This window comes from Piliocolobus tephrosceles, chromosome 6 (assembly GCF_002776525.5).
Source record: "Piliocolobus tephrosceles isolate RC106 chromosome 6, ASM277652v3, whole genome shotgun sequence".
NCBI lineage: Eukaryota > Metazoa > Chordata > Mammalia > Primates > Cercopithecidae > Piliocolobus > Piliocolobus tephrosceles.
Window position 1 is genome coordinate 117,562,255 of NC_045439.1, and position 23,554 is coordinate 117,585,808.

Below are 23,554 nucleotides of genomic sequence, written 5' to 3' on the forward strand. Positions count from 1 at the left end.
TATTTACTCATGACAAATTAACTGTTATGAGAAAAACCTCACTAAAGGCCAGGATCATTGCTCACTAAAATGTTTCTACCATTATAAATAGTATATTTGAAATTTGTGTTATTAGTTTATTTTCTTTTCATCTTTTCTTTTCTGAGACAGGGTCTTCCTATCTTGCATGAGCCAGAGTGCAGTGGTGCGATCAGTCACTGCTACCTTGAACTCTTGGGCTCAAGCAATCCTCCCACCTCAGCCTCCCAAGTAGCTAGGACTGCAGGCACGTGCTACCATGCCTGGCTAAATTTTGGGGAGCAGGGTGGGGTAGAGACAGGGTCCTGCCATGTTGACTTAGTTGGTCTCAAACTCCCGGCCTCTTGAGATCCTCCTGTCTTGGTCTCCCAAAGCAGCGCTAGGATTACAGGTATGAGCCACTGTACCCAGCCCTGATTGTTGTATTTTCTAAGAACACAGCTACTTTGACAGCTAAATAATAATGCAGAATGTTTGAAAAACGTAAATTCAGAATGAAAATATTTTTATGGACAGAACATTTAATAACATCAAGTTTAATTAGCCTGATATTAATTCACAATAATAGTGGCCTTATCACTGGGACTGAAGTCCAGTGGAATAAAGTCCCCAGTCTTGTCTCTGAACCATATTTGAAGAGGGTATTCTTACGCTGTTCCTGGCTTTCCCTTAATAGCTTTCATGGCTAAAATTTTTTTCTGTAAATATGTTATATCTTTTATTAGTTTTAGTCAAAGTCTGCTGGATAGGAATTAATCTGTTAAGATAACTTTGTGCATATTTTGCTAATTTATTTTGTGTTGATCTCCAATTTTAACAATCAAAGGGCAATCTCATTTTGTGTTCTTTATTTCAAATTTCTTGCTGGTGGCTTTCTCACAATAATCTATAAGAACCAACAAGAACTGAAAATAATTTCAGGACAAGAGAATGTACACTGAAAAATCCTGGCTATCTATGAGAAATGAGTGAAGATAAATAATTGCAGCTGTTCTCTTTTTCTTTTGCATAAGGTAGAAACAGTGTGTTCACAGAATTCAGTTAATTATTACAATACACATCTTGATTACCATACTAAAACTCTCCAAATTCTTCCTATAAGGGGTACAATGTTTCTTTATAATAGTGCCAAACTGGTATGGTAGGCAAGAACTGCTGCACTGGAAGCAAGTAGTTCATAATAACTAAAAGCTATTACACAGTGTCAGAGAAAGGTGATGCTATATCATCAGTTGCACTCCATCAATAAAAAAGCTAGGTCTCTTCAAGCTTTATGCTGCCACAGTGCCATGAACTTCAAGGCATTATCCAGTGGCTACAGTCTCAGTGTTCCTTTTTCCAACTAGGCAAATGCCAAGAGGAGTGCCTTCTCACAAACATATGTGTAGGTAACAGTAAATGCAATAATAAGACTAATTAATCCACTGGGTGCTTCAAAAGTGGAATGAGTCAGCCCAACAGAAACATATGATTTGTGTTCCTTTATTATTATTTCTTCTTTACCTGTGGAGCCAGAGGCAAGGAAGATGACCAAGAATTCAGACATGGGAGAGATCTGGATAAAGTTAGGAGCCTGTCTAATAGTTTAGAGCCTGGAAAATACTGTAGAGGAAAGTTGTTTATTGTTGTTTGTTTGTTTGTTTAGTGCTGAAGTAACTTTCTCTGGAGACACATCCTGAGCACTGTAAAGAACGTTGTTCCTCCCCAAATGCCTTTCTTCCTGGATCCAGCTACTTTTCTTTGAGTTGGAGAACTCATGCTTGAAAATCTCTGATTGGTAACAGCACACTGATGAGTAGATATTATTTGATGGGAAGCTGATGATCATGCCAGCCTTCACTGTATTGACTAATGAAAAACCTCTGAAAATAACAACATGAAAAGGACAAGGAAAAAGATTATCAGTATAGAAAAGTCAAAATTTCTTAATAAGAGAAATAAAAACAAAACCCAGGTTACCAAAGCAAAAACAATTTTAAAGTATATTAATACTATATTTGTAATTTTAAAATTGTTATGGTGATTTGCTATGTTGTTAAGTGCACCAAGTTTTATTTTTTTATTATAGAGTTAATTTAACTGATAATAAAATGAAGGAAATTCCATTTAAATAAGTATTGTCTATCATGTCACCATAAAAATTTGGCAAGATCTGAATACTCAAGCTATTTCAGTAAAGCAAAGAAAGGTGAACGACTTGTGCATAACTGAGTATGTGCAATGTTATCCTACAAAAAAAATTATTAAATAAATAAAAGGGGCCAAGTGCAGTGGCTCACAGTACTTTGGGAGGCTGAGGTGGGCGGATCACCTGAGGTCAGGAGTTTGAGACCGGCCTGGCCAACATGGTGAAACCCCATCTCTACAAAAATACACACACACACACACACACACACACACACACACACGCCAGGCCTGATGGTGGGTGCCTGTAATCGCAGTTACTTGGGAGGCTAAGGCAAGAGCATCGCTTGAGCCCAGGAGGTGGAGGTTGCAGTGAGTCAAGATTGTGCCACTGCATGCCAGCCTGGGTGACAGAGCGAGATTCCATCTCAAATAAATAAATACATAAATAGAAATAAAAGGAATTTAAAAGAGAAAATTCTAAGTGAGTTTTGGAAAAAAAAATCTTACAGATCCTACATATCTAATTGTATTACTGTATTTGATTATTAGCAACTGTACAACTACAAAGATATGACACTACAAACCAAACTCATCAACTGTACGGTTTCATTTGATTCTGCTTTAAAGGTTTCTGTAGTCAGCAACAAGACGAACCATATTAATGGAGAGAAATCAGAAGAAACACAAAATTCTAAAGGAAAAAATAAATATACTCCAAAGAAAAACTAGAAGAAACAGCTGATAAAATACTCAAGAGGTCATTGCTATCTGGCAAAACTAATGAGCGGGAAAATAACTCAAAGAAGAATGAAAACTTTATGATGTCTCCACTACTAATGGACAATAGCTTGGGATACTTGTCTAAAAACCGTACATTTTTTTTTAGAGACAGGATCTCTCTCTCCGTTGCCTAGGCTGGAGTGGAGTGGCACAATCATAGCTCATTGCAGCCTTGACTTCTAGGGCTCAAGTGATCTCTTACCTCAGCCTCTGGAGTAGCTGGGATCACAAGTGCACACCACCTCAAAAAACTGTACTTTTGGACAATGACTTTTGGTTAGTGTTTGTTTTGAACTCTGTAACTTAATAGTATGTGCATAATAAATAAATAAATAAATAAAAAATAAATAATGGGCCATTAAACTTTTCCTGATTACTTTCAAGAAAGAATCTCAAGCTTGATTATAATGGTGGAGGAAGCTTCCATTTTAGAGAATAACTTGTTAGTCCTATGTAATTACATTCTGAGAGACAAGATTTGACTTTCAAGTCCTAAAAAGTCATTACCATGATGCTCTCCTTTAGTCATGTAACTGCAAATTTTTAAGGGTTTTATTTTCTAAAAACAGGAAATCAAAAGGAATAAAGTACTAGCCAAATTGACAACGATTTCTTTAAATTTATGGGAAACACAGTGCCTATAGTTCATTATTTCAGTGAAACATTTGGTTTGTCTTGTCAATAACTATTAAATGGGGGTAATATATAAAGACGAAGAATCATTTCATCTTTTTCAATCAGAAAAAGAAAATGCATTTATCCTGTGAATTACCTGTACTGTTTCATGCATAGCAGCTGTATTGCTGCCACACATCTGTGGAAACACAATATCAGCCAATTGTTAATCAAGGATCACTTCCCTTCAAAGTGACGGATGATCCACTGTTAAAACAGCTTATAAAAATAACTTCTTTGAAAAGGTGCTTTAGGGTTTTCACATACATCTTACCAGTCCTGCTAGTTTAATGCATGTTTGAAAGCTAATTTCTCATTAATATTTAAAGAAGAAATGGCTTTGGAACAAAATTTAAATAATCAATTTTATTTTAGAAATACAACATTATTGGCATTATTTTCATTTCGATTATAAGGAGTGATAATGTCCAAGATTGGCTTTTAAAACTGTTAATGAGCCCTGGCAATGCGAAAAAGATATGGATTAGGTAGATGTAATGAGATATGATTAAAGGGTGCAGGCACTGAAGGGTGTGGGGGAAATTCTATTCAGAAAGCATATAATTAGTGTCTGATAAAAGTACTTAGTAGATAAGATTTTTGAAGAAGAAAGGTTAAGATAAACACATACTTTATGACAAATCTGCTTAATTTTTCCCCTTTGGTTCTCTTACATACTCAATATTATGTTGAAGTTTCATACATAAATAATGTTTGTCGAATACTTGATGCAATTCTACTAGACAATTAGAATGTTTTAATTGCCAGACAGGAGAGAAGAAAATGTGTTGAAACATCTTATTCCATTTTCAGTGTACATTTCTTTGTTGATTTATGTAATGTAGCTAATAATATACAACCTATTCAGGTTTTAAACAAACAAATGAACTTCTAAAAAGCAAGCTTTCCATAAGTTGCTAAGCAACTCCAAAGGCACATTTTATTAGTTTAATAAATAACATTTAGATGAAGACAAATCCTTAAGAAGATTTCTAACTTTATTTTATAAAAAGTAGAAAATCCAAGCAGGTACCCTTCTGATTTTCTTGTTTCTAAGGCCTCAGGGGTAAGCAAAGTTACTGGCATATTCAGAGTTATATTTGTCTCACTAAGCAAAACATTTCTTAGATTGAAATTGTTGCCATGATAGAAGTGAAGACCTGGGACTCACAGTGCAGCTCTCCAGAGTTGGAGCTCATGCTTCATTCCCATGACTGAGGATTTTCCAAGCTCAGAACAGCTGACATTTTGGACATAGTAGTTTGTGATTGTGGGGGTCCGTCCTGTGAATTTAACATGTTCAGCAATACACTGGTCCTCTATCTACCAGATGTCAGTAGTGTCCCCAGAGGTGCTGTAACTAAAAAATGTCTCCAGACATTGTGAAGTCTCCCAGGGGAGGGAAGGGACAAAAATCACCCCAGTTGAGAACCACTACAACTGCATAAAGGGTAAATATGCTAAATGCAAAAAAAAATCTAGAGCTTAACTGGTGATGAAGATATTTTGGGGTTAGGTGCCTTCTCTCAATGTCTAACATCCCCTGTCACTATCAATAATGAAAAATAAGGGGGTAATACTGATTCCAGTGGTACTCTGGCTTTTGTTCTATGCAAGATTCATTCCTGATTTCATCATTTCAATGCAATTTCAATTGTATAAAAATTGAGGAGAAGGGACGTAATGATAGCTCTGACTATAGCGATCCTCTAACAGTACTGCATTCCAGAACTGCACCAAAATCTTTTCTCCTGCAGTTTTCCCTATATTCAGTAGCTGGCTAGAATATGTATGTGTATATATATGTATGTATGTTATTGAGACAGTCTTGCTCTGTCGCTCAGGCTAGAGGGCAGTGGCGCAATCTCGGCTCACTGTAGCCTCTGCCTCCCAGGTTCCAGCAATTCTCCTGCCTCAGCCTCCTGGGTAACTGGGATTACAGGCACACGCCACCATGCCCGGCTAATTTTTGTATTTTAAGTAGAGACAGGGTTTCGCCATGTTGGCCAGGCTAGTCTCGGACTCCTGACTTCAGAAGATCTGCCCACCTCTCCCTCCCAAACTGCTGGGATTACAGGCATGAGCCACTGCGCCCAGCCTATAATCATTTTTAAAATAAAACTCAATTTTAGTAATGTCATCCTCTGCTCATAGGGCCACCATGGGTCTTTATTACCTCTACTATCAAATAGAAACTCCTCCAAACGGTCTTTAAGTTTTCCTTCAATTTACCACCAAACTCCATCTCATCAAACATCTTTCTCATCTTTACTTATGCCCCCTTTACTCTTCTTACACACAATCAACTTGCATATTCCAATCTCCATGTGTGACATGTACAGGACAAATTCATTTCCTAAAGTTTTATTAATTATTCCTTCCTTTACTTCTTATCAATATCATACTCTATTCTAAGGATGACAGGACTGCAATTATTGTGAGGTAATTATTTACTGAATGCCTTCAATATGCCAGACACCGAATATGGTTTAGTAGCTGTTTCTATCAATTTACATTTCATTATTTTGCCCAACCAGATTGTAAGTTGCCAGAGGGTAGGAGCAGGTCTTATTTGTATCCCTCTGACACCTCTTAACAATGATGCTAATAAATATGCTTTATATTGACTTGCAACTATAACATTTCAAATTACTGTCATGATTACTAGCTCACTGGTTATATATTTTCAGTATTTCACAGTCAATGAACATGGGTCATTAAATGCTCTGGGGAACAGACTGTGGATTACACAACCGGTGCTCAGTAGATATGCATTTAATACATGATGAGTGACTGAATTCAGTCTCACAACTTCACAACTCTTAACTGGTTACAAAAAATTATTTTGGCATTTAAAAACAAAAGTTATTATAGAGAACAAGAACTGCCGAATGAGGCAGAAGACACAACATGGAAGTGAATTAAACTATAATATAGCAGCAGGGAAAACAAAAGAGGAGTCTTAGTTTCTGCCTCAAATTCACTACGAGAATTTAAATTCATTTCATAAGGTCTTGACCTCTTATCAAATAAAGCTGTTTTAAAAGAAAGCAAAATGCTGGGCACAATGGCTTATGCCTTTAATCCCAACACTTTGGGAGGCTGAGGTAGGACAGTCACTTGAGGTCAGGAGTTCAAAACCAGCCTGGCCAAAATGGCAAAAGCCAGTTTTTACTAAAAATACAAAAATCAGCTGGGTGTGGTGGTGCACACATATAAGCCCAGCTACTCTGGAGGCTGAGGCAGGAGAATGGCTTGAACCTGAGAGGCAGAGGTTGCAGTATGCCAAGATGGCACCACTGCACTCCAGCGTGGGTGAGAGTTGGTAAAACCCAAAAACCTAAAAATCACAGCATTTTACCTCATATGTATAAAGAAGTTCAAGAAAATATTTTCAGCACAGGTGTGGTGGCTCAGGCCTGTAATCTCAACACTTTGGGAGGTCCAGGCAGGCATATCACCTGAGGTCAGGAATTCCAGACCAGCCTGGGCAACATAGTGAGAACCCCTCTGACAAATAATTAGCTAGGCGTGGTGGCGGGCGCCTGTAATCCCAGCTACTTGGGAGGTTGAGGCAGGAGAATTACTTGAGCTAGGTAGGCAGAGGTTGCAGTGCACTGAGATCATGCCACTGCATTCCAATCTGGGCAACAGGGCAAGACCCTGTTTCAGAAAAAACAAACAAACAACAAGCAAACAAAACTTTACATAGTTTTTTCAACAATTTTTGGTGATTTGCCCCACACCTGTTTGGGGGAGTCCCTAAATAAATAACACTTAAGTGCCTGTAAAAACTATGTATTTATTAACTTTTCAACTGAATTCAGCCAAACACAGAAGTCAACTGATTTGAGGATACCCATTAACCCTAGCTAGGCACAATATGCCTAAAGACAGAATATCATTTATCCAGTAATTCTTTCAACATGTATTGTGTGCCTACTAAGTGCAGACACTGGCCTAGGCCCTGGAGGCATAAATCTCAGCTGCTGGTATGAATTTGTACAGGGAATTCAGGAAGGGGAAAGTGATCTGAAAAGCCAAAAAAGATTTGTCTTCAATGAGCCTTTTCTTTCCACCTCTAGCTTTCTCGACCCTCAAATCTATGGAAGTGAAAAAAACTAAAGGACGTTCAAATTTTAAAGAGAAATTAAAGAAACAAGTTTAGGATCCCAGCAGCCACCTGGAAGATAGAGAAAACAGCTCCCAACGCTATCCATCATCCATGTGACTGGGCGGAAGTGCAGGAGAGCAAGCGGGCCGGAAATGCAGGGCCCGGCGTGGGGGAGGGGAAGAGTCACGGCCCGCGAGGGTTGCAGACCGGAAGTGCAGGTTCTCCCGTGCGCGGGAGAATGTCCCTGGGCAGGGCGTGACGCTAAACCTAGGTCGCACGAGGCCTTTCAGAGATTCCTCCCACCACAAAGCCCCATCACTGTACAGAAGGCTTTTTGCAAAATAGGAGTTTCTCAGCTTTTCCGAAGAGGTTCCTAAATGTGGCTGTAACCCTGACGTGAGGTTTGTAGGGAAGGGTCCGCGCTCTTCTCGCAGGGTTTTCTTAGACGAATTGGCGTCCCCCAAACCCAACGGGGAAGTGAAGGGCGCCCTGGGCCTGGAGCCACGCGGGTAGGGCCGGGAGTGCTAAACTGCCCGGCTAAATGCGAGCGGCGCCCCCTCCCTGAAGACTAGGGGAAAGAGGGACGGGGTCCGGGCGGACGCGATCGCAGAAAGCGGTCATTCGGGGGCACCGGAGCTCCGGCGGGGGCACCGAAAATGTGTCTGTTGGAGTGGTTGGCAGTGGCTTTTATTGAAAGAGGGGCGCTTTATTCTCTCCTCCCTCCTTCCCCGAAGCCGGGGCGACTGGCGGCGATCAGGGCCGAGAACTGGCTCCGGCCTCTGCGGACGCCGGAGGCGCGGGTGGCGCTTTGTAAGAGGCCTCTGGGGCGAAAGGGGTGCGGGGACATACGCAGGGGGGCTCTTTTCAAATTGAGTTGTTCAGAATAAGGCTGTCTTCAGTTTTTTATCTGGGGTATAGAAAAGAAGCTAGAAACTCGGAGTCTCTCTGTCTCTGCCCCAAATTAATTGAGAAATTGTCAGCTTGCCCTGCAAATGCACTTCTCTTTACCTCTCTCAATCTTTTTCTCCATTCTCTACCCACAGAGTCGCTCCCGCCCCTACCTTCATCCCCCACATTTCAGGAGTCCCCTATGTATTCTACAAAACACAAAACGACCATTTGAGCCACTTTAGTCCTTCTCAGCATTAGGTGACTGATTTACATCAGAATAAAACTAGAGTTTCTTGCAGGTCTTAATGTAATTAAAATGCACCATCCCTGTATGTTCCCAAAGGATTAGGAGGAAAAGTGTTTGGACAGGGGACTGATCTTCAATAGGTCTTCACAGCTTGGTTTATACGATCACTTTTAAGCTCTCTTCCACCTAGTTGTCACTGAGAATTCGGTTTGAGAGGAAATGGCTTTCTAGACGATTTTTCATCTAGATGATTTTTCATCATATTCAACTAAGAGTCTTTCTCATCCTCTAGCTCTCTGAATGTCGAAAAATATAATAGAAACTCTGCATTGATTTCCAAAGTTCTGATTTCCAGAGGAGCCCTACTCTCCTGTCCTGCCTACATTGCGTGCCCTCTAACATCCTGGGAATGGGAAATAACACTGGGATCGGTAGCGGCAGAACTGCGCACCCTAACTTCTGATTGTTGAAAGGGGGAGGGGAGAATGGAAGAGAGGAATGGAAAGGCAAAAGAAAAAACATTTGTGTTCATTTACACATTTCCTGTGCAGAACAAAAAAGTCCCACCATCAGCAAAAGAAGTCTCTTCCTCCAAAATAGCAGCCAAAGAGAGAAAATTAGAATATGCATAAAGTCTTTCATTTTCATTCGCACAGAGCACGATTTCCAATTTCCGGCAGATTTGTATTTAAACTGCTCGATTAATCCCAATTTCTGAACAGCATTTTACTTAGCATTTTCCCAAAACTCACCTAAAGAGTTATTATTCCCCTCCCATCACCCTGTTCGGGAGCCTCCCTTTTCCCTATTCTCTGACTGAGAATAAGAATTTCATTGATAAGACTGTAACTTTATTTTTCCTGTCCATTGTTTTCCTTTTAAAACTAGGCTGATGCATTGGACCACACTTGAATGCAAGCTGGTTGTTGTCTGTGAAGTCGCGACTGCAAACGAGAGCCTGTTGGAAAGGATATGTTTTTGAAATGTGTACCTAAAAGAGAATAAACATGATAGGGCCAATAGACTCTTGCAGATCCTCTCATATCATCAAACCTTTTCCTATTCTACCCAGGTCATCTTTTCACCACTAGAAATAGCTGAGATGCTTGGACATAATCCACCCTCCAAACCTTTCCTTCCCTCACTCCTTTTGAGGAGCTTGATAGACAATCATAGAATCCTCTTCAAAGGAATATTCCTCTTAAATATTCAGAGTGTCAGTCCATTAAATCTCCCTACAGCCCATTACTAAAATATTTTGCTTTGCCACTTGTGCAACAGATCTGGCTGTATCTGCCTTGAAATTTTCTTTGTTGGAAAAAATGTTATTGAGCTTCATTTGAATATCTTTTCTGAAATATCATCTCTTGACTTGGGCTTACGGCTCCTGCTTTTGAAACTGTATATGTTTATTTTACTTAGTAGTAGAATGTTAAAAGAATAAAATTACTACATATTGACTTACTGAAAAAAATAGATATCTTAATTCCATCAACCCCTACATTCCTCACTCTTGCACACCCCAAGACAGAAAGAACCTTTTATTTGATTCATAATGTAATCTAAGCAAAATGTAGTGGTTCTGGCTTTCCTTCAGTGTTTGTAGATCACATATAAACCCCAATTATGATAGTCAAAAACTTAGAGATACCAATATTTTTTCCAGCTTTTTAGTTTCTGTGAAAAACATACATATTTGAATCATATGCAGCATGGTATATGTAATATAGGTGCATAAGCATTTAAATATATGTTTTAAGTATCTGGTTACCTAAACAGCCATTAAGATATTGGGATGTAGAAGCATATTAATTTTGTTAAATGGGTGCATAAACTGCATGTGTAATAGTGTCTGCATGACTTACTACTTTGAAATAACTGCTTTTATTGTTTCTTTCTGTCATGACAAAAGTATTACACAATTTATTTTAGTTGTGCATTTTTCTGTTGAGTTGGAGGTTCTCAGTTATATACCATTAAAACCAAAATGTTGGAAAATAAATTCTCAAAAGCCAGTCGGGAGTACATGTAACAGGATTGAAGGCCACATTTACTAGCAGTGCTGATTTCTTTTAATTTTCTTATTGAAACATATGATTATTTCTTAACTACAGGAACAATTCAGACAAATAAGAAACTATCATAATAACAGAGTATTTTTCTTAAAATATTATTTTAATTAGAATTTCATTTTATATGGAAAGCTCCTGTTTGATTTCAAGTTGCAGAACTGTACTTCCAGAAGAGTTGGAGTGAATTTAGTAGTTGATTAGTGCAGTGAGAAGACTGGGGGTCTCACTGAAGAATAGATTGATATATAGTTACAGCCAGAGCTGCATTTCTCCCATTGCAGGCTTAGGCGAGATAAGCCTGAACATCACCTCAAAGAATTTATCATCAGAAATGAAACCTCCTCATTCTTTGCTGATCTTTAGTGAAATAATATTCTCATGAACTGGAATATTTTTCATACTTTTTACAATGAAAAGACTAGGAAGAAATGAAATGAACTAGGATTGTTCAGCCTCCCTGCCGTGAAAGGTGAAGAGACAGATACATGGTACTACAGCAGGGAAGTTGCATGCTTTTTTTTTTTTTTTCTTTTTTTTTTCTATCCCTCCCTTTCTTCCTTCAAATACTGCTTGGTTTTGGGATAGTGTGTATATGATTTTGAAGACAATATCTTCATTAAAATTTTCTAAAGGATAAAACTTGCTATTAATATTTATGCCTTTCTCTTTGTAATTTTTAAGGTGTACAGATCTTGCTTTTACATACATTACTAGGCTATATTACTTTTCAAGAAAACAGAACAAAGAAAATATGTTCAACAGTTACTCTTCCTTGATCTAAAATTGTCCTTCTATAGCTAAGATCCTTCTCCATTTGGCCGTAGCTGCTGGACTGCCAAAGAATTTCTGTCTCAGTCTCTGTTCTCTTCCATAATCACCCTTCTTCTAACCAGCTTTCCTTCCCTCCTCACAAAAGAAGGAAGTTATAAAACAACCTGCTTTCACCTCAATATCTTCCTGGTAAATATTGAGTCTGATTCCCTCCCAATCCGTTTTTTAATTTCATTCATTTTCTTTTTTGGGGGATAATGGTGCCTGGGGGTTCACGAGATGGGAAGAACATGGGGCTGAGAGGAGAGTTGGATTACTGCAGACACAGACTCACTGGCAGACACTTTCAAGCCTAGTCCTAGGAACTGGTGGCTGTTCTTTCACCTAAACAATAAACCTTGGCAAGTTTACAGCTCACAAAAGCATTTTTCCCTTCTCCTGAAGAAATGGGCTGAGCTTTACTTGCCAGACCACCACCAGTTACTAACATCTTTAACCTGCTCTCTTCCCTCCAGATATACTCCCTTCACTTCATTATCCTCTTTATGTCTCTCTATCCCTAAAGGAATCAAGAGTTCATCCTGGGGGGTCTAATTCCTACCTCTTATGTCTTGCCCTATGGGCTGGCTTCCTTAGGGCCAGTGATCCCTTTGGACTCATAGGAACCTCAGTGACTCAGCCCTTCTCAAACTCCTCAGCTTTGTAAACTTGCTTCCCAAATAGGACAGCTTGCCCACTCACCAGCAGGGCTCCAGCTAGAAGGCACCTGGTCCTTTTACCCAAGAATCCCTTCACACGTCTGCCTCCGCACCCAGTTTCCCGCTCCCACCCCCTGGCCAAGGTTGGTTTATTTGGGAATGTCATCTGCAGGGCAGCATGTCCATAGCAATAAAGGGGAGTGGATACAAAAATACTCAGTGCCATTAAAAAGACCTACCATATTAGACCAAGGGAGTCTCTATTAGGAAACTTGGGTTGGAATAGATCATCCATTTAACCAGTGAAACAAGAAATCAGAGAAATGCCTGACTGCAGCTGTGAACCACAAATTTCAGATAGAAATGGATTACATCTTCATCCTGTCAGCCAGATAAATTATTTTAAAATTGTTTCTGCTGTTATTTGCATTATTATTATTAAGTTTATTTTTGTCATTATTGTAATTTTTGTTATTTATTTTTGTTTTTGTTGCAGCTATTATACTATTCAACAGAAGTTTAGAAAGATTAGTCAGATTAATTAGTTTATTGGTAATTTAAAGCTGAAAACTAGTAATTAAGCCAAAAACTAAAAATGATCAGGGATGATTCATACTAATGTAGGATTTGGGAGGAAGAGAACCTAAGTTTTGGACATAAAATTTGGCAGCTGTGAAATAAATAGGACTTGGGGATAAAAAAAAATAACTGAAATTTTCTTAGTCATTCAATCACTCCCCCTCCCCCAAATTCAGCTAAGATTATTCTGTATTTGCTTGGTAGAGGAAAAAAAATTCTATTTGTTTTTGTTGACAGGGAACAAAGATCCCATGTATGTTCTTCATGTGATTTGCATTTTCATGTGGATTCCCTCTGCTCAGGACGAACCAAACATTTAAGATCACTCCCCTCCAAGTTTGACTCTTTTATCTCTTTGCTCTTGTTAGGCACCTCTCTGAAGAGGGTGCATCATATAAGACAGGTATACAATTTCAGCCCTCTCAGACATTCTGTGGAATACAAATTCAATAATGCAATTTTCTTCACAACATGCTGTGTTCTCTTTCAAATATAATTAATGTTTTGATAGTATAGTTATTTAACTACATACATACACACAAAAACAGACATACTCTCTAGCTTTGCTGTTTGTGTATCTAAAGCAGAAATGGATGCAGGCCTTTGAGTGAGTCCTAAAATTCCTCAACTCCAGCCCACAGAGAAGAAATCTGTTTAGGTAAAAACTGCACAGTCTGTTGCCTACCCAAAAATATTTAAAACAATTAAAAATTGTAAGCTCCTAGGATTTAATACTAATTTTTCTGTTAAATTTCCTAGAAAATAAAGGATATTCTGAATTGATAATTTGATACAGACATTTACTAGAGAACAGTTAAAATAAACAAAAACACTGTCCTAAAACCCTGGTTGTCTTTTCCAAGTTTTGATGATGGAAATTGAATTTCAGACTCTTCCATTTTATCCAATTGGTGCTAAATTGACAAATGTATAAAAACTAGCAACCACAATAACATAACTACAATAACTTACATAAAAAAATTGCTTACTGTATCAAATACCTCAGCTGTATATTTTAGTTGAATTAACTCTCTTAATTGCTATCGGTTGTATATAGACATATTTGTATGTGAAATAGATGGTCCCAACAGACAGACACAGATATGTAGATCACATTATGGCCAATAGGAGTTAAGTGAGTAAATCCTGAGCTTCCACATTCAAGTGTACTATATCCCTAAAATTTCATTTCTCCAAATGGATTACAATTAAAAGAGAACAAATAACCTTGCAGATTGCAGAGAATCACATATTTTCTGTCTTTCATATAGAAAATATGTACTATATAATACTTAATCCAATAAAAATATAAGCTTTGATCTCCCTATGTTGTTACTGAGTTGAAGAAGCTAGATGTGTGGCACTAGAATACTGATTTCCAAGGATCATGGCCATTTTGTTTGAATTATGAATATATAAAAAATGCTGGTAGGGGAAATATGTGACACATTTCTTCTTTCCACAGATTTTTTAGAGGGAATGTGTGAAAGATTTTATAAAAATCTTTTAAAGTTTTTTCTTAATCTTCATGTGATATTTAATGTTTGGAATTATTAAAGAAGATAAAAGAATCAATAAGGAAGGGAGAACGCGCGACTGATTTCAAATAGGTCTTACTGAATGAGAAAAAACATTTTCCAGTGCAGTTTTGTGAAAAAAGAGGGAGGGTATAATCAGTGAAAATCTCATTTGTATTTTTTTGTTATGATTTTAGATAATAGCCAACTAGGGTTCCTTTTCCATTACTTTCCTCCAAACTCTTTTCCTTGAAAGCATAAATGTGCAAACGACTTACACCTTTATTCTCTCACAGGCTAATACAGAAACAACAAATATTTTCGTTAAATGCTTGATAGAAAAAGCCCTTACAGGTCTACAAATTCAATCTTGGTACAAGACTAAATTACCAGTCCAGTTGTTTAGATACAAGTGACCTGACATTCGCCTTTAGTGAGCTATAAAGCAATATATAGAAGGAAGATTTTTGCAACATTGATCAGCAGTGATGTAGGAGCTATCAAGAAGAAATTATCCCTCAGACATTTTATATTTGTTATGATTCTTCCTCTTCATTCCTTTCTTCCAATTTGTTCTTTGAGAGAGACACGACTAATTCTCTGATTTTCCAAATGAGGTTTTGTTTGGCTCAGATTAATATTAAAGAAGATCACATACACGGTCGAAAAATATTGTTATTTTTCTTTAATGGGGAAAATTGGACTCCCGCGTGTCAGATCTGTGGATTTCCGAAAGGCAATGGAAATGGTACTGACATCACTTTGCACTTTAACAATCGGATTTGGTCAGGGTACAAGTTGTTTGTTTAACCCGACAGCTCGGTGCACCCCGTCGCACGCTTTGCACACTCATTAAAACGATTATTCACGACCTGTCGAGTATTTTCGGCTTCATTCACAGGAAAGGCTTGGAGCGAGGGAGAGCAATTCAAGTCAACACTGTCCACTACCCCTATGCACGTGAGGACGAGTAGCTGCGTGCGTAAAAAGACGGAGGGAGGGGTGGGTGAGTACGCTTTAGCTATAAGTCCTGTTCATCCCATGCTCTGGAATCTCAGTCTGGACAGAATGCCAAGAACGCTTGGTCCTACGAGGACCGTTGCTACGTTAACTTCGAGGGCTTGGCACAAGACAGAAAAAAAAAAAAAAAAAAAAAAAAGGAAAATAAAATGAATAAACTCAAAACTCTCCCTCTGCTCCTCTTTTCAACCTTCTGCAAAACTTTTTAATCCCAGGACTCGCCCACCTTCCGTCTGCAGCCACCCGCGGGACTGAGAGCAGCTCCACCTCTCACAGCGCGGACGCTAAGGATAAGTAGTTTCAGGAAAGCTCACCAGGGTGAGAAGATTAATTCCTTTTCCATCTCCCAAGGCCCTATCGTTCTAAAAATAAAAAATAATAAATAAATAAATAAATATAAAAAAAAAAAACATTGCTATACTCCTTGCACAGACTGGGGGTGGTTGGTTGGCCCAAAAGATGAAGAATAGGACTATTAACAGTATTTGGTAAATGTATTACAAACTGTTAACAAGGAAGAATTAATCCTCCAAACTTCAATAAAAGTCCTATAAAATGAGCATTAAATAGCCCTCAATAAATTAGGTCACTTTTTTTCTCTCAATTTTAAAGTCATCTTTAAATATTTTGTAATGGTGATAGGAGAGGCACAGACATTAACGCATCTCAATATCCCACTGTTGCTGTGTGCTTATAAAAGGCACACTACGGGGTCTTTAGTTTTCCTATTTGTTCAAATGAATTCTGATATGTAACATTCCTGTGAGAGATTAGTTCAAGAGATGTCTATCTTTGTAAGTTATAATCACACATAATGTGAAATAATACAAAATATGAGTGTATATATATATATATATACATACATATATAAACTATATACTCAAGAACTCCAGATTGTCTCATTCAGCCTAAGTACCCCTGGCATAATTTAGAGTTAATAGATGTTTTAAAACACATGTATTATGTCTATATTCAAATGATTGCTACTTGATTTTTCATAAACAGCATTAATAAACTCAATGGCCAGCTTATTGTTATGAAGGTAAGTTTATCATGCCAATGGAAAAAGACAACAAAGCTCATTTAGCAGTTTCATTCCATTATATCTGACATCACAAAATCATCTATTTTTCTATTTTATTGAAGCACATCAATACAATGTATGAAGAAAAGAATGGAAGTTTTCAAGCAGCATGAGGTTTTAATCAGAAACAGATTCCTAATTGCTAAAAAGCAAGTATGAATAAGTAATTTCATAATCTCCTTGGGTTGCCATAATTCACTATCTGGTTTACTTAAAATGAATCTGTCAAGTGTGTTTCGCTTCCTATATAAGCTCTTTCATTAAAAGCAACCCACGATAATAATCAAGAAGCAGATGCTGAAATATGTAAGTAAATAACTGAAAGTCTCTGCATAAATAAACACAAATCAATGTAGTAATAGACAACACTATTGATGTAGGAATGATCGATTTTAGTTTTCTAACCTGCAAGCAGAGATTGCAATGTATAATTAAAAGTATATTTTTCAACTCCATTAATACTATTACTACTGGGAAAAAAATTCTTTCTGCCAGTTCTACCTGAATCTACTTTATTCCTACTAGTGTATTTCTGATGGGATGGGAGGAGTAATCTGTTTTTTTCTACGAAAGCTTTGCCAAACTTTAAAATGACATCATTAATTATATAAATTATAAAAGTATCAAATAATAAAATTACCACCTAATTCTTGCTCTGAATTTTTCAACCTTTATCCCAGCCTCTAATTATTCATTCAGTACATTCTAACAGGAAAAACACACAATAGTGCTTATTATTTTTAAAGATCTTTTTCAACTACTGTAGTACATTTTGGTTTAAATATTCTTCGGGCCTTTTGTTGAAACAAATAAGATGTCATTTCCTCAGTACACTATGGAAGCTCTCACACCTATACTTGCATATGGAAGCACCATGAAACAAGCAAGGAGAAAAAAAAAAACTGCATTGTTTCAATATTGTTTCATATAATGATTGCAAAACAAACTAGTATCTGACTCAAAGAAATAAATATACTTTGGATTTCTAGAAATTCACATCTAAAACAATGTTTTAGATTTTGCTAAAAGTTAAATTTTCTTTTTGAGAATATGTATCCCTGGAAGGACGAATTGATTTAGATTAGCAAGCACCAGTATGTGATGAGTTTGAATATTTAGATTCTGGAGAGTAATGAAAATACAGTGTTCATATTTTTTCTTCATCAACAAAGATGCTTATTTACATTCATTCTTGAATCCAGGCTTCTCCAGCACAAGCCTTTAAAAGAATGTCTTCTTTATGAAATTCAGCTACTTTGAAAGGGATTTTTTTCCTATGTGATATCACTGGCACACAAATATTGATTTTCATTGTCTTTATAATATTGTATCACAAAACACTCTCTCAGACTTCTCTCCCATCCAGGGCCAAGAATTCAAGGGCAACCGAATCCAAAAGGAAAATATCATCAGTTATTATTTAGGGCTAATTTAACAGATAATTTAACTTCAAACAACAATGATCAGGTCATTAAATTTCAGAGCAATGAGAAAATGAAAGAACTGAGAGACAACTCTCCATAACCCCATTACAGATTTTAGTCTTCGTGCTCAATCAACGGAATCAAAAACGTCTACGCAGGAAGATATGTTTTCACCTTAAACGCATTGATTCAAAGAATGAGACAATAGGAAGAGATGAGGAGGAATAAAGTTGAAGACGACGACTCCAGTTTCTGAGAGTGCCAGCGGAGTAGGCAAATTCAACCTAAGCCGAAAATGAACACCCAAATATGTTTGTTAATTAAACATTCCCTTTCATTCCAACACGAATCTCAAATCTGTAAATGTCCAACATGCTTTCCTCCTATGCGGCTTTTCTGCAAGATAGGGAAGATAGGACCGAAGATACGGAAAAAGATTACCTGTGCTAAGCAACAGACCACGAAAAAAAGTGTGGCATTTTATTTTCCCTCTCACCCTCACAAACGTAATTTGTGAGTTATTTGTTATCATTTTAAATGCCTTTTCTGATCACAACACTTTCAGAATGTCTGCCTACCTCAGGGTTTGATAGAGGAGCTGGTGAAGACAGTGTTGAATCATAGAAATTGAGTCTTACTTGCAGGGGAGGGCGGGTGAGGGGGGAGTCGGAAGTGGACCACCTCTGTTCTGCGTAGCCCTTCCTTCCCATCGCTGGACAGCCCTTCCAGTCCCATCCCAGACTGAAGATTACCGCCTGAGAATCTCCGCACTCGCGGGATACTCTGCCCACCGGAGTCCCGGCCTCCCTCTGGCCAACAACTGGCCGCCTTCAGTGCTCTGGGAATTCCCACCCCGAGGCTACCTCTTTTCCTGTGAGATCCCTCCACCTTGGACCACAGGCTTGGGCAGAGGGAAGCAAAATGGGATAGAAAGCGAAGGGGGAGTGGGGTAACAAGTGGAGAGGAGAAGAGATGTCCATTACAGAGCAAATAATTTTATCTACTAGCTGAGAAGTGCTGAGATTTGAAACCGCCACCGGGTAAACAAAAGGCAACAACTTTGGGAGGCGAAAAAAGGTTGGGGGGAGGTGGTGGTACACAGAAGATTAAGAAGAAAGGGAAAAGGTAGGGAAGCGCGCCAGCCAAGGTTCTGAAGTCACTTTTCTTGGCATCAGCCAATATGAGCTACCAAACGTACAGCTCTGCTTGTCCTGGGCAAGAGCGCCCTCACGTTGCTGCTCCCTGCGCAGCGCCCGGCTTCACCCTCTGCGGGGATCTCCGCCGCAACGTCCCGAGAGCTCCTCTCCTTCTCCGCCACCGCGCAGCCAGGGCGGCCCCAACTCAGCAGCTTAAGTTACTTCTCCACACCGGTTCAAAACCCGAGAAAACAACGCTGCCGGGTCCCTGCCACAACGACTTCAAGTCCCGCCATTATGCCACCTCTCCATCTTCACCCAGGAGTCCCTGAGGTGCCGGGAAGGCTAATTAATAGGACACCGCGACGAGAGTCCCAGATTCGCTTCCGGCCGAGCCAACCTGTGTCTGGCGCGTGCTCTCAGCCACTCTGGGACAGAGAGGCTCTCGAGCGTACTACCGAAGTCTCCTAAGTGTGCATTATTAATCAATTATTTGCCTGAGATTTCCGAAGCCAGGAACTGAGATATTCCCAGCAGGGACAAAGTCAAGCCCAGAACGGTGTTCATTTCCCTAGTCTTTCGAAGAGACAGAAGAGGAGACTCCCACACTCACCCAGTGCCTCGCCCGACCCGGAGCAGCCGGGCTAAATCCGACTGAGACCCTGGTGTGACCCAGGCCAAGGAGCTGGGGGCGGAGGGCCAGCTCTGGGGAAGGTTGGCGATGTTAGTGTACAAATAGAGAGAGAAGGGCGATCCAAAGAAGAACTTTAGAGAGAAGCAGGTTCTTGGCTCTGGAGCAAAGAGCTTTAACTGAAACAGGGATAGCTAATAACCCTGTGTTTAAGCGTTAAGAGCGTCCCGGAAGTTCCTGTAGCAACCATAAGACTCAGAAATCATATTTCCACGTAAAGAATTAATTTACACTTTAGGACCTATTTCAGTCTCCCACTACCACTTCTCCGTATAAATTTTTCTCGTTTTCTCTCCATGTTCCTTTTGCCGTGTCTACATCCTTTTGAACTGGGGATTCACTGTGATTTCTGTCAACGTGGAAAATATTGTGCATCCTTTCAGCTACGTCTGTTGGTAGCGAGCCTGCTAACATTTTCTAAGAAAAGATGAACACTTAAGGCCAGGACCCGAAAGTCAGGCGTTAAAACTCAGTCAAAAGCAGTCAGTTACACATATTCCCTACCCCACCCCTTCCCCTCTGAAAAGCACTTTCACTTACGGATCTTTGCTGTAAGAGCGCTTCCAGTCCTGATATCCTTTTTCTCGGCATCCTTCGGACAACCTCAGGCAGAGCCTTAGGTGGTGGGGAAAAACAAAAACAAAACACAGTAGAAATCTGGAGGGAGACAAGAGGCACAAAACATAACAATACATCGTCTATTTGCCAGCCTGGAGCCCTCTTGGCCTACATACTCAGCAGGATAAGGTCCCTAGAACTGACCGCTAGGGTGGGGAATGGGTGCCTTTGGGAGCCAAAATCTGAGGTTGATTATTTTAACTGCTGGTGATTGAGGGGAAAGGGCCCTGAAGGGAGGATAGAAAGGGGGAATGAATGGTATAGAGAAAAGAAATCCTTAAAATAAAAAACCAAAAACACACAAAAGAAAATCTAGCATGAAGTACTAACTGGGAAAGATCTCTAGCACCTTTTAACTCTTACAGGTAGGTAGTTCTTAGGAAGAATGCAGACGTGTGTGCCCAAAAGAGAGAATCTAGATGACCTCTATTCTATCCGTATCTACAGGATCTGGCCTTAAGTAGAAAAATCAAGAGGGGAAAATTTTAATTCAAGTTTCACCTACCCTGCTTGTTGGAATGGCTGTGCAGATTTTCAGGCTGGAGAGTTCCATCTGTCTGGCAGAAGCTGAAGTGGTGTTGGGGGCAGGTTATCTGGTGAAGTAGGAATGTACAGGAACCCCGCCCTCTAGGCACAGTTACACAACCCCAGCAACCCATCTCAGCCAGTTCTAAAACCTCTAATGATCTTCACCTTCACCCTTTGTTAGTCTAATTCTCCAACAGGCTTTTAGTCTCAAACACAACCAGTCACTTTAGCTATTCATAAAATTAATTTCTCAAAGGGAAAATTTTCCCAATGCATGCAAATTCCTCAACAATGTTGTAGAAAATACACTTTTTTAGAAACCACACTTCTACAGACTTCTAAATATATTGAATTTATCCACGTATTTGGGTGAAATATGCACCAACTTAAATATATATTAAAATCAATACACTATGAGACTAAATTTTTGCCTCTCTGCCTTTGATTTTATGCAAGTCACATAAACTACATGAAGGCTTCCCACAAATACCATAAGGTTATTTGTATTAAACCTTGTTAGTTCTAGACTTTATGTTCATTTGGTTCCCAGTTTTGTAACAGGCTGAAGAAACATATTTGAAATAATACTTTAACTCCTCTAGTTCAATTACATCACTTTCTCAGTGTTTTACATATTAATATTTTTTGTTAACTTTACAACAGACAAATTCAAGTAAAATACTTTAAACCTGGAAATAAACTTTAATTTGGGATTTCAAGTTTTAAGTTGTGATGAGTTTCAGTTCCAAAATCTCACAAAGGACAACCTTCATCTTATTAAAAACAATGATAAATATGAAAGAAAATAATCCTCAAAAGTTTTGAAGTGTCTTTCTGACATAAACTAATTTTAACGGTCAAAGTTGGAGACAACAAATAACACAAGATTACAACCCATTGGAAGCAAAACTGTATTATATGCCACGCCAGACTGTCATGTGTTTTTTGAGAAGGTAAGTTGAGGGATGATAGGATAGGCCAAGGGAAATGAGATGTTTATACTAGGCTTCAGGAAGCCTTTACAAAGTTCTCTCTCCATATATCCACCTTCATGTCTAATATACCTAACAAACTTCTAATCATATCCATTATATATAATTTGGACATGGGTCCAAGCAGAACTTCCACTCCAGTACTTTGTTTCTATGAATTAAAAGAAATCAGTTTTACTGTTGACTTCAAAGTATGATGTTCGTCATTAAAATTCTATTTATCTGTCACCCAAATAAACACTTATAAACACAAATAAGTATACTTATTTAATGTGGCCAAAAAAAATACTCATGCAGGAAAGCTTTCTTCTATATCTATATCCCTTTACCTTAGCACAAGAGTTCAACTTTCTTTTTAACGTTTTGTAAGCAAAATTCTATACTTCCCCTGTATTAATACATTCTTAATCCACAAATAAAATCCATGGCAAAAGCAAACAATAAATCATCACCTTTTTTTCAGCTTGGACACATGCCTCTCTTTGAGATATATTGGTTCAAAATGTGTAATGGGGATTTCCTTTGCCTAAAACCATTCACTTGGACTTTATTACTATTTTTAATATGAGCCATAAATTTGGCTTTTAACACAATAATTTTTTTGTGAAATGTTTTTATGCTTCATTCTGGAGAACTTAAATTTCAAGAAAACTTGGACCTCTGGTGAAACTGTTTTTATACTAAGAAAATAAAATCATGTCTAATTGCTTAAAGGAGATAATTAAACTGGCTGTCTTGGTCTATTTTTGTCCATTCCCCATTTGTGTATATTTGGTTCCAGCTCTTTTAATTTTCCTGGCCCTTATACATTTTTCTTAGGCCTCTCTCTATCACTCGCCTTATCTCTCTCTCTCTCATGCATTCTTTTTGGTGGTAATTATTTTTTCACCATAAAGATCCTCTTTCTCGCTGTTTCTCTCTCTCCACTCCACAATCCACCCTCTTCTATTTTTCCGATATTAAGTATTCAGCATTTCTATTTCAAATCTATTCCAGTAAGCTTGCTTCTCCCTTAGGATTTTTTTTCCTCCCCCTGAGCAACTCTCTAAGTGTTTGCTGATAACATCTTAGGGCCAGATTATTTTTCACTGGGCCCATTGTAAGAAGTAACCAGCTTATTCCAATACTGCAGAACACATTTCAGACTATACAATTGTAACAAATGAACAACTTGTCTTCCACAGATTCACCACAGGATCCAATTAGTTACTAAACCTTTTACTAGGGTTTTCTAATTATTTTCTGCAATTATAGCGATTGGGCTGCCTGAAACAACTCAAAAAATGTTTTCATTTTGTCTCACATATATACACATATACAGTATATGCATACATATGCATATGGAAAGTTAAAACAAAATTATGATTGTAAGCAAAAGGAACAAATCTCTAGATTGAATTACACAGACATTTAAAAGGGAATCAAATAAATACCTCTACACTGTAAAAATTAAAAAAAGGAAAGAGGCATTTTACTTCTGAATATCTAGAATTCTAAATTGTTATAATTTTAAAATAAAATATAAACATTGATCTGCAAATCATTACAACAGGTGATCACTTCAGCAAAATC

The 23,554-nt window shown here is 38.3% G+C and overlaps 2 long non-coding RNA genes across 2 annotated transcripts; one reads left to right on the forward strand and one right to left on the reverse strand.

Annotated features, from left to right (window-relative positions):
• Positions 1–1,512: 1,512 nt before the first annotated feature.
• Positions 1,513–21,119, reverse strand: LOC111552844. The gene is made up of 3 exons (XR_002734750.1): positions 20,968–21,119; positions 20,385–20,459; positions 1,513–1,880 (listed from the first exon to the last, which is right to left on the reverse strand). It is a non-coding gene; the product is annotated as an uncharacterized LOC111552844 (long non-coding RNA).
• LOC111552845 lies at positions 7,938–10,228 on the forward strand. Its single transcript, XR_002734751.1, has 2 exons — positions 7,938–8,115; positions 8,758–10,228. It is a non-coding gene; the product is annotated as an uncharacterized LOC111552845 (long non-coding RNA).
• Positions 21,120–23,554: the final 2,435 nt, after the last annotated feature.